This window comes from Hylobates moloch, unplaced genomic scaffold (assembly GCF_009828535.3).
Source record: "Hylobates moloch isolate HMO894 unplaced genomic scaffold, HMol_V3 SCAFFOLD_1, whole genome shotgun sequence".
Taxonomy (NCBI): domain Eukaryota; kingdom Metazoa; phylum Chordata; class Mammalia; order Primates; family Hylobatidae; genus Hylobates; species Hylobates moloch.
In genome coordinates, this window is record NW_026652276.1 from 109,092,103 (window position 1) to 109,101,033 (window position 8,931).

Below are 8,931 nucleotides of genomic sequence, written 5' to 3' on the forward strand. Positions count from 1 at the left end.
ACGAAATGAAGTGATTACCCTGAAAAGGCCACATCTTCAGACACTGTTGAGCAACCAGCAGACAGCAGCATCCAGTGCCTGCCATCTGTGAGCCACCTAGAGCATCCAGTGTAGCTGATCCCCCAGATGACCACAGCACAGCTGACACCTGATCCCTACTATGTGAGAGTCCCCAAATGAGAGTTGCCCAGCCAGGCCGGGCGCAGTGGCTCATGCCTTTAATCCCAGCACTTTGGGAGGCTGAGGTGGGCGGATCGCTTGGGGTCAGGAGTTCGAGACCAGCCTGGTCAACATGGTGAAACCCCGTCTCTACTAAAAATACAAAAATTAGCCAGGTGTGGTGGTGTATGCCTGTAATCAGCTACTTGGGAGACCGAGGCAGGAGAATTGCTTGAACCCAGGAGGCGGAGGTTGCAGCGAGCAGAGATCTCGCCACTGTACTCCAGCCTGGGTGACAGAGTGAGACTCCATCTCAAAAAAAAAAAAAAAAAAAGTAAATGTGGGTGAGGGAGGAAATATTGGTCATATTCAGTATACCAAGGATTTAGGACAGTGGGGAAGAGGGGTCTCTGAGGCTCCTCTGCCCAGGTAATGACCTCCAGCCAGAGCTGGTGCTGACAAAAGTCCTGTCAAATAGAGCAGGCCAATCTGATGTTTCAAGTACCTCTGGATCCCAGGGGCCATGGACTCTTCCTCCCCTGCCTCCAATCAAGCCTGCTCCAAACCAGCCTTCTGCCTTTTCCAGGGAGAATGTTCCATCCTGTCTTATCCAAGGGATTCAAACTTCAGCAGAGACTTATAATTTCGACATGTATTATTTATTGACAGAGTCTCACTCTGTTGCCCAGGCTGGAGTGTGGTGGCGTGATCATGGCTCACTGCAGCCTTGAACTCCCAGGTTCAAGTGATCCTCCTTCCTTGGCCTCTCGAGTAGCTTGGACTACAGGCATGTGCCACCACACCCAGGCCATTAAAAAAAATTATTTGTAGGCCGGACGCAGTGGCTCACGCCTGTAATCCCAGCACTTTGAGAGGCTGAGGTGGGCGAATCATGAGGTCAGGAGATCGAGACCATCCTGGCTAACATGGTGAAACCCCGTCTCTACTGAAAATACAAAAATCAGCCTGGATTGTTGGTACACGTCTGTAGTCCCAGCTACTCGGGAGACTGAGGCAAGAGAATCACTTGAACCCAGGAGGTGGGGGTTGCAGTGAGCTGGGATCATGCCACTGAACTCCAGCCTAGGCAACAGAGCAAGACTCCATCTCAAAAAAAAAACAACATACATATATATATATATATATATATATATGTATATGTATTTGTACAGATGGGATCTTACTGTGTTTCTCAGGCTAATCTTGACTTCCTGGCCTCAAGCAATCCTCTTCCTGAAGTGTTGGGATTACAGGCATGAGCCACTGCACCCAGCAATTTAGACATTTAAAAAAAGACAATGACTTTTCTTTTCTTTCTTTCTTTTTTTTTTTTGAGACAGTGTCTCCCTCTGTCACCCAGGTTGGAGTGCAGTGGCATTACCTCGGCTCAGTGCAGCCTCCACCTCCCGGGTTCAAGCAACTCTTCTGCCTCAGCCTCCCAAGTAGCTGGGATTACAGGCACCCACCACCATGTCCCGCTAAGTTTTTATATTTTTAGTAGAGACAGAGTTTCACCATGTTGACCAGGCTGCTTTTGAACTCCTGACCTCGAGCGATCTGCCTGCCTCAGCTTCCCAAAGTACTAGGATTATAGGCGTGAGCCACGGTGCCCGGTCGACAATGACTTTTCAATGTTGAGATGGAAATCACTACTGGATTGGAAGGAAGATGTATTCCTGCCTTTATGAGCTCCAGATCAGGCCCATCTCTGCCCACACACCCAGTTGCATTAATGTATTAGCATTTGCATGACTGGTAAGTTTTCCTGTGCTCTCCTTCCCTGCAGACTGGGCCGTCTTCTGGGAGGGGTTACCATTCTCCTTGATTCTCTTGACCTCATTGCACCACAGGCAGTGAGGAGGGCTGCAGACTGTGCTCCTTTTATCTTTTTTTTTCTTTTAGAGACAGGGTCTTGCTTCATTGCCCATGCTAGAGTGCAGTGGCATGATCATAGCTCATGCATCCTCGAATTCCTGGCCTCAAGCAATCCTCCCACATTGGCCTCCCGAAGTGCTGGGATTTGTGATCCTTTTAAGCTGATAAAACATGGTGTTGGACTCAGCTCCCCTAGAGAGTGGATGGAAATAAGAGACCCAATAAAGCTAGACATTTGGGTGTCAGTGTTTGTGTTTGGGAGAGGAGGAAGTTTATTTGGAGACTTGAGAAGGAGGCTGTGTTCTTTATACAACAACAGAGGGAAGTTTAGCCTTCGTGTGGGCAGCATCCATGAGGGAGCAGATGGGGCTCTCAAGGCACAGGAATGCTTCCAGATGCCACGTGTGCTGTCGAAAGGCAAAGGCCAAGTTCTGCAAGGAGCTGTAGGCAACAAGGTTGCCCCTGGGCCTTGAGAGCGAAGATCATTCCTGAGAAGGGATTGAGCCCCTCTCTGTCCCCCTATGCCCAGGACCACCCGCAGTCAACACTGCCAACAAAAACAAATCAGAAAGAACTGATGTCTCAGGAGGACGGCAGGCGGGAAGCATAGGAAAAGAGGCAAATCAGGCTTCTCTATGCTGTGTCCCGGCACCAGGTAGAAGGGCATGGGCTGAGGGTGGTAACAGACTCGATGTGGCCTAAGCGAATCACCTTCGTCTTCCTTATAAGACTCTGCTTTGCATTGGCCAAGCATAGATCCTAATCTTCCTTCCCTAGGGGTAGCTCTGGAAAAGGCTGCTGATGGCTAACTCATCTGTATGCTCAGACTGACCTTTTTCTGCCCACTTTGGGGCTATCTGTAGTCTCATGTTATGTCAAGTTCTTGTGTTAGTTTCAAGTTCCTAAGGTACTAAGGACTCTCAGGTGAGGTTACCTGTTTAGCATTGGGGCAGCTACAATCCCGTAATACGCCTTTGATGCTTTGAGGTGGTGGGTAGAAGGGGTGATGAAAGACTGTGCCTGAGAGTTTGACTCAAGTCTCTCTCTCTCTCCACCTGCCAGGATCAATTGCCTGGTAGGTGGAGAAAGAGAAATAATGGTATTCTCTATACACCCCTTAGTTACCTTCCTTGGCTAGATATGTGTGTGTGTATGTGTGTGTTTGTGTATGTGCATGTGTGTATGTCTCTGTATATGCTAAGTCTGTTTCTCATCATGGTATTACAGAAGAATTCATGGAGAATATGGTAATGGGTGTTTTCCTTTATAAAATGAATCTCAAAAGTTTAGGAATGTTAACAAAAAATGAAAGAAGTTAGGCATGTGGCTATGATATGAAGCGGGCTCTGGAATCCATCTGACTGGTTTGAATCCCAACTCCAATCTACTTCCCAGCTGTGTGATTTTTGTTTGGTTATTGAACTTCTCTGAGCCCCAGATTTCTCATTTCAAAAATCAGGCAAATCATTATTTTTACATTATGGGGCTATGATGAGGCTTACATGAGTTGATCCATGAAAGAGTTTGGCCAGCCAGGCATGGTGACTCATGCCTGTAATCCCAGCACTTTGGGAGGCCAAAGCAGGCTGATCACCTGAGGTCAGGAGTTCAAGACCAGCTTGGCCAACATGGAGAAACCCTGTCTCTACTAAAAAATACAAAAATTAGTCAGGCACTTGTAATCCCAGCTACTCGGGGGGGCTGAGGCAGAATTGCTTGAACCTCGGAGGCAGAGGTGGCAGGGAGCCGGGATTGTGCCACTGCACTCTAGCCTGGGCAACAGAGTAAAACTCTGTCTCAAAAAAATAAATAAATAAAAATTAAAAATAAATAAAGACTTTGGCCCAGTGCCTATTTATTGTAAAGGATTTTATTTATTAATTTGAGACAAGGTCTTGCTCTGTCACCCAGGCTGGAGTGCAGTGGCGTGATCATAGCTCACTGCAGCCTCGGCCTCCCAAAGTGCTAGGATTACGGGTATGAACCACTACACCTGGCCTATTGTAAAGGATTTATAAATGTAAGTTACTACCATGATTAATCAATATCTCTAACAACCTCTCAGTATGTCATTATAGTTGGGCATCGTGTCTTTACCTAAATCTTTGCTGAACTCATGCATACTCGTAGCTTCACCATCCTTTGGAGAAAATGCCCCTCCAGGTGGGTGTTCTTGGGCAGCTGGAAGCCACTGTTCCCCATGTCTGGCTGAATGTCTCCTGGTCCGGTGGTTTGAGTGCCTGTCCTTCTTTCTTGGCCTCACTGTAGGTAGGGGCTGCTGGTAAACGTTACTAGAGCTCTCCTTTTCTAAAGGCTTAAAACCACTTCCCTCCAACATGAACACATTTCCCTCCATGATTTAAATAAGTTCATTACCTCATTGACAAAGCCACTCAGGGCTGAGTGAGGTGGCTCATGCCTGTAATCCCAGCACTTTGGGGTGCAAAGGTGGGAGAATTGCTTGATTCCAGGAGTTTGAGACCAACCTGGGAAACGTGGCGAAACCCCATCTCTACACAACACAAAAATTAGCTGGGAATGGTGGCATGTGCCTGTAGTCTTAGCTACTTGGAAGGCTGAGGGAGGAGCATCGCCTGAGACCTGGAGGTTGAGGCTGCAGTGAGCTATGATTGCACCACTGCACTGCAGCCTGGGTGACAGAGTGAGACCCTATGATGTGGTTTGGCTATGTCCCCACCCAAATTTCATCTTGAATTGTAGCTCCCATAATTCCTACATGTTGTGGGAAGGACCCAGTGGGAGATAATTGAATCATTGGGGCAGTTTCCCCCATAGTGTTCTCCTGGTAGTGAATAAGTCTCATGAGATGTGATGGTTATATAAGGGGAAACCCCTTTCACTCGGTTCTCATTTTCTCTTGTCTGCTGCCATGTAAGACATGTCTTTCACCTTCTGCCATGATTGTGAGGCCTCTCCAGCCCCATGGAACTGTGAGTCCGTTAATCCTCTTTTTCTTTATAAATTACCCAGTCTCAGGTATGTCTTTATCAGCAGTGCGAAAACGGACTGATATAGCCTGTCTCAAAAAAAAAAAAAAAAAAAAAAAAGCAAGCAAGCAAGAAAGAACAAATTACTTAAATGGCAAGAGAAGCTGTGGGAGAGAACGTGTGGGGTGTAGCATGTGAACGTTTGTGAGACTGTGCACATAAGTGTGTTTATGGCTATGTGCACCCTCACAGAGTGAGGTGAAGGAAAATAAAGGGCATAAATCCAATCCTGCTGTTCCTGGAGCATCTTTGAGTTTGAGTCTAAAGATTAGAGTTGAACTCTTGACAGTTCATTCGTTATTTAATCCTTTAATTGATGACCATGGCAGAAAGATGACAGCAGCACATCCTTGGCAGGGAGGCAAGTTCCATCTATTTGTTTATTACTGTTGGACAATTTATCTAGTGGAGAGTGACGGGAGGCCACCATGCGTCATGGTTCAGAATGTTGTTATAAATAACAATTAATCCACTTAGAGATCTGGCTCCATTCAACCTGGAGAATCCCACTAGATATAAAAGATTCTGGAAGAGAAGGTTGAGGAACAGAGTTTTCCATTTTCTCAGCTCACTCTCACTGTCTGGTCATCCTGGAAGTGCCTGAGGTTTTCCAAGATGATGAATATTCAGGCAGTATTGGTACCATCTCTTAACTTCTATTGTTTTATGGCCAGCATTCCTTCTTGGCAGTCAATCACATATTACTTTGGAATGTTTCTTGAATTGCTATGTTAAGCTATTAAAATTTCTATTATTCATTTATTATCTCACTCTATTTTTTTTTTTTTTTTTTGTGAGACAGTCTCACTCTGTTGCCCATGCTGGAGTGCAGTGGCACAATCTTGGCTCACTGCAGCCTCTGCCTCCCAGGTTCAAGCAATTCTCCTGCCTCAGCCTCCCGAGTAGCAGGGATTACAGGCACCTGCCACCACGCCCAGCTAATTTTTGTATTTTTTGTAGAGGCGAGGTTTCACTATGTTGGCTAGGCTGGTCTCGAACTCCTGACCTCAGATGATCCACCCACCTTGGCCTCCCAAAGTGCTGGGATTACAGGTGTGAGCTACCGTGCCTGGCTGAAGTCTTCTTTCCCTTACTGCTTGGGCTCTGATACTGTCACATGTATTCTTAGACCAGAAGTATGTTTTTTGATCGTTTTTCATTTCTTATCTCAGTATAAAATGCTATACTTTCCCTTTTCTAGTAACATATCACATAAATCTTCATCACACCACCTCACAGGTGGAGGGAGAGTAACTTGTTGAAACCAGAGTCTTCAAGGCAGGTCATGGTTTTGTTGAGATTTCAAGGGTTAATCTCTGGAGTGACCCCAGATTGCTTCCCCAAAGGTACCATTAGCCCAGGCTCTCTAGGACTTTCCAGGCTTTTCTGCTGCAGTTGTAACTGATAAGTGGCTGCTTTGTCATGTGAACAGGAAGATAAAAAGGCACTTAGGTTTAGCGCTGCATGTAAAATAGGAATCACTTGAATGTCATGGCCATTGTCATCAAATCGATGCGAGTCCATCCTCTGTAAAGCCTTTCCATTACTAAAACAAAAGGGAAAAAACCCATGAGCTTTCCAGTGTGTATTTATTCAAGGGGCCTTGAAGTTCAAGTGGCAGCATTCAGAACACTGAAGATAGTGCTTCCGTGCTGAATGATTTCATTGTTTTGGGGTTACACTTCTGCAGTGAATGGGAACCTCTGAAGATATGAAATGTGTAAGTAAACCTCCGTGGAAAATTAATTTCAGCTGTGCATCACCTACCTCCAGGTTCAAACTGTCTTTATATTTTGCTCCTTGTGTTTTACAGCTGCAAATAAGAGTTAGTGACTCACTCCTGCTTTGCAAATGATTTTGGTGTGGCCACTTAGGTTCTCCAGGCTTTATCCAATTTGGATCATCTCTTGAAGCGTGAGAAGGCCAGTGTGTCGCCTAAAACCAGGAAGTTAAAAAACAAAACCAAACCATACAACACTTCTTTTTTATTGCAAAAATAATGCAGGTTCACTTTAGAAAAATTGGAGAGTACAGTTTTATTGTGCCTCACTTTATCGTGCTTTGCAGATACTGTGTTTTTCTTACAAATTGAAGTTTTGTGGCAACTTTGCATCGAGCAAGTCTCTCTCTGCCATTTTTCCAACAGCATGCACTTACTTCGTGTCTCTGTGATATATGTTGGGTATTTTCACAATATTTCAAACTTTTCCATTATTATTATGTTATTGTAAGCATGATTGGTGATCTTTGGTGTTAATTCTTGTACTTGTTTTGGGGCACCATGTACCACTCTCATATAAGGCAGCAAACTTAATCGATAAATGTTATGTGTATTTATCGACCATTCCCTGTCTCTCTACCTCTCCTCTGGCCCTTCAGCCTCTGAGACACAGCAATATTGAAATTAGGCCAATTAATAATTCTAAGAGTCCATATGTAAGGAAGAGCTCCCGGTCTTTCACTTTATTCTTTTAAATGTAAATTTATTTCTTCTTAACTTTTATTTTATTTATTTATTTTATTTTTATTTATTTATTTATTTATGTATTTATTTATTTATTTATTTTTGAGAGGGAATCTTGCTCTGTTGCCCAGGCTGGAGTGCAGTGGCGTGATCTCAGCTCACTGCAAGCTCCGCCTCCTGGGTTCATGCCATTCTCCTGCCTCAGCCTCCTGAGTAGCTGGGACTACAGGTGCCTGCCACCATGCCTGGCTAATTTTTTTGTATTTTTAGTAGAGACGGGGTTTCACCGCATTAACCAGGATGGTCTTGATCTCCTGACCTCGTGATCCGCCTGCTTCGGCCTCCCAGAGTGCTGGGATTACAGGTGTGAGCCACCGCGCCTGGCCTTCTTAACTTTTATTTAAGTTTAGGGGTGCATGTGCAGGTTTGTTACACAGGTAAACTTGTGTCATGGGGGTTTGCTGTACAGATCATTTCATCACCCAGGTATTAAGCCTAGTACACATTAGTTGTTTTTCTGGATCCTCTCCCTCCTCCCACCCTCCATCCTCAGAAAGGCCCTAGTGTGTGTTGTTCCCCTCTATGTGTCCATTTGTTCTCATCATTTAGTGCCCACTTATAAGTGAGAACATGTGGTATTTGTTTTTCTGTTCCTGGGTTAGTTTGCTAAGGATAATGGCCTTCAGCTCCATCCATGTTCCTGCACAGGACATGATCTCATTCCTTTTTAATGGCTGTTAATGGTACATAACGGTGTATATGTACCATATTTTCTTTATCCAGTTTACCATTGATGGGCATTTAGGTTGATTCTATGACTTTGCTATTGTGAATAGTGCTGCAGTGAACATACGCACGCGTGCATGTGTCTTTATTAAATTTTCTTTTGAGACAAGGTCTCTCTCCGCCACCCAGGCTGGAATGCAATGGCACTGTCACAGCTCACTGCAGTCTCAATCTCCTGGGCTCAAGTGATCCTCTGACCTCAGCCTCCTGAGTAGCTGGGACTATAGGTGCATGCCACCATGCCTGGCTAATTTTTAAATTTTTTTGTAAAGAAGGGGTGTCCTGGCCTCAAGCAATCCTTCTGCCTTGGCCTCCTAAAGTGCTGGGATGACAGGCATGGGACACTCTGTCAGGCCAGGTTAAATTAAAAGCTAGAAATGATTAAGCTTAGTGATGAAGGCATGTCAAAAGCTGAGAGTGGCCAAAAGCTAGGCCCCTTGCACCAAACAGCCAAGTTGTGAATGCAGGGGAAAAATTCTTGAAGGAAATTAAAAGTGCTACTTCAGTGAACATAGAAATGATAAGAAAGCAAAGCAGCCCTATTGCAGATATGGAGCCAGTTTTACTTGTCTGGATAGAAGATCAAACCAGCCACAGCATTGCCTTATACCAAAGCCCAATTTAAAGGAAGCCCGTATT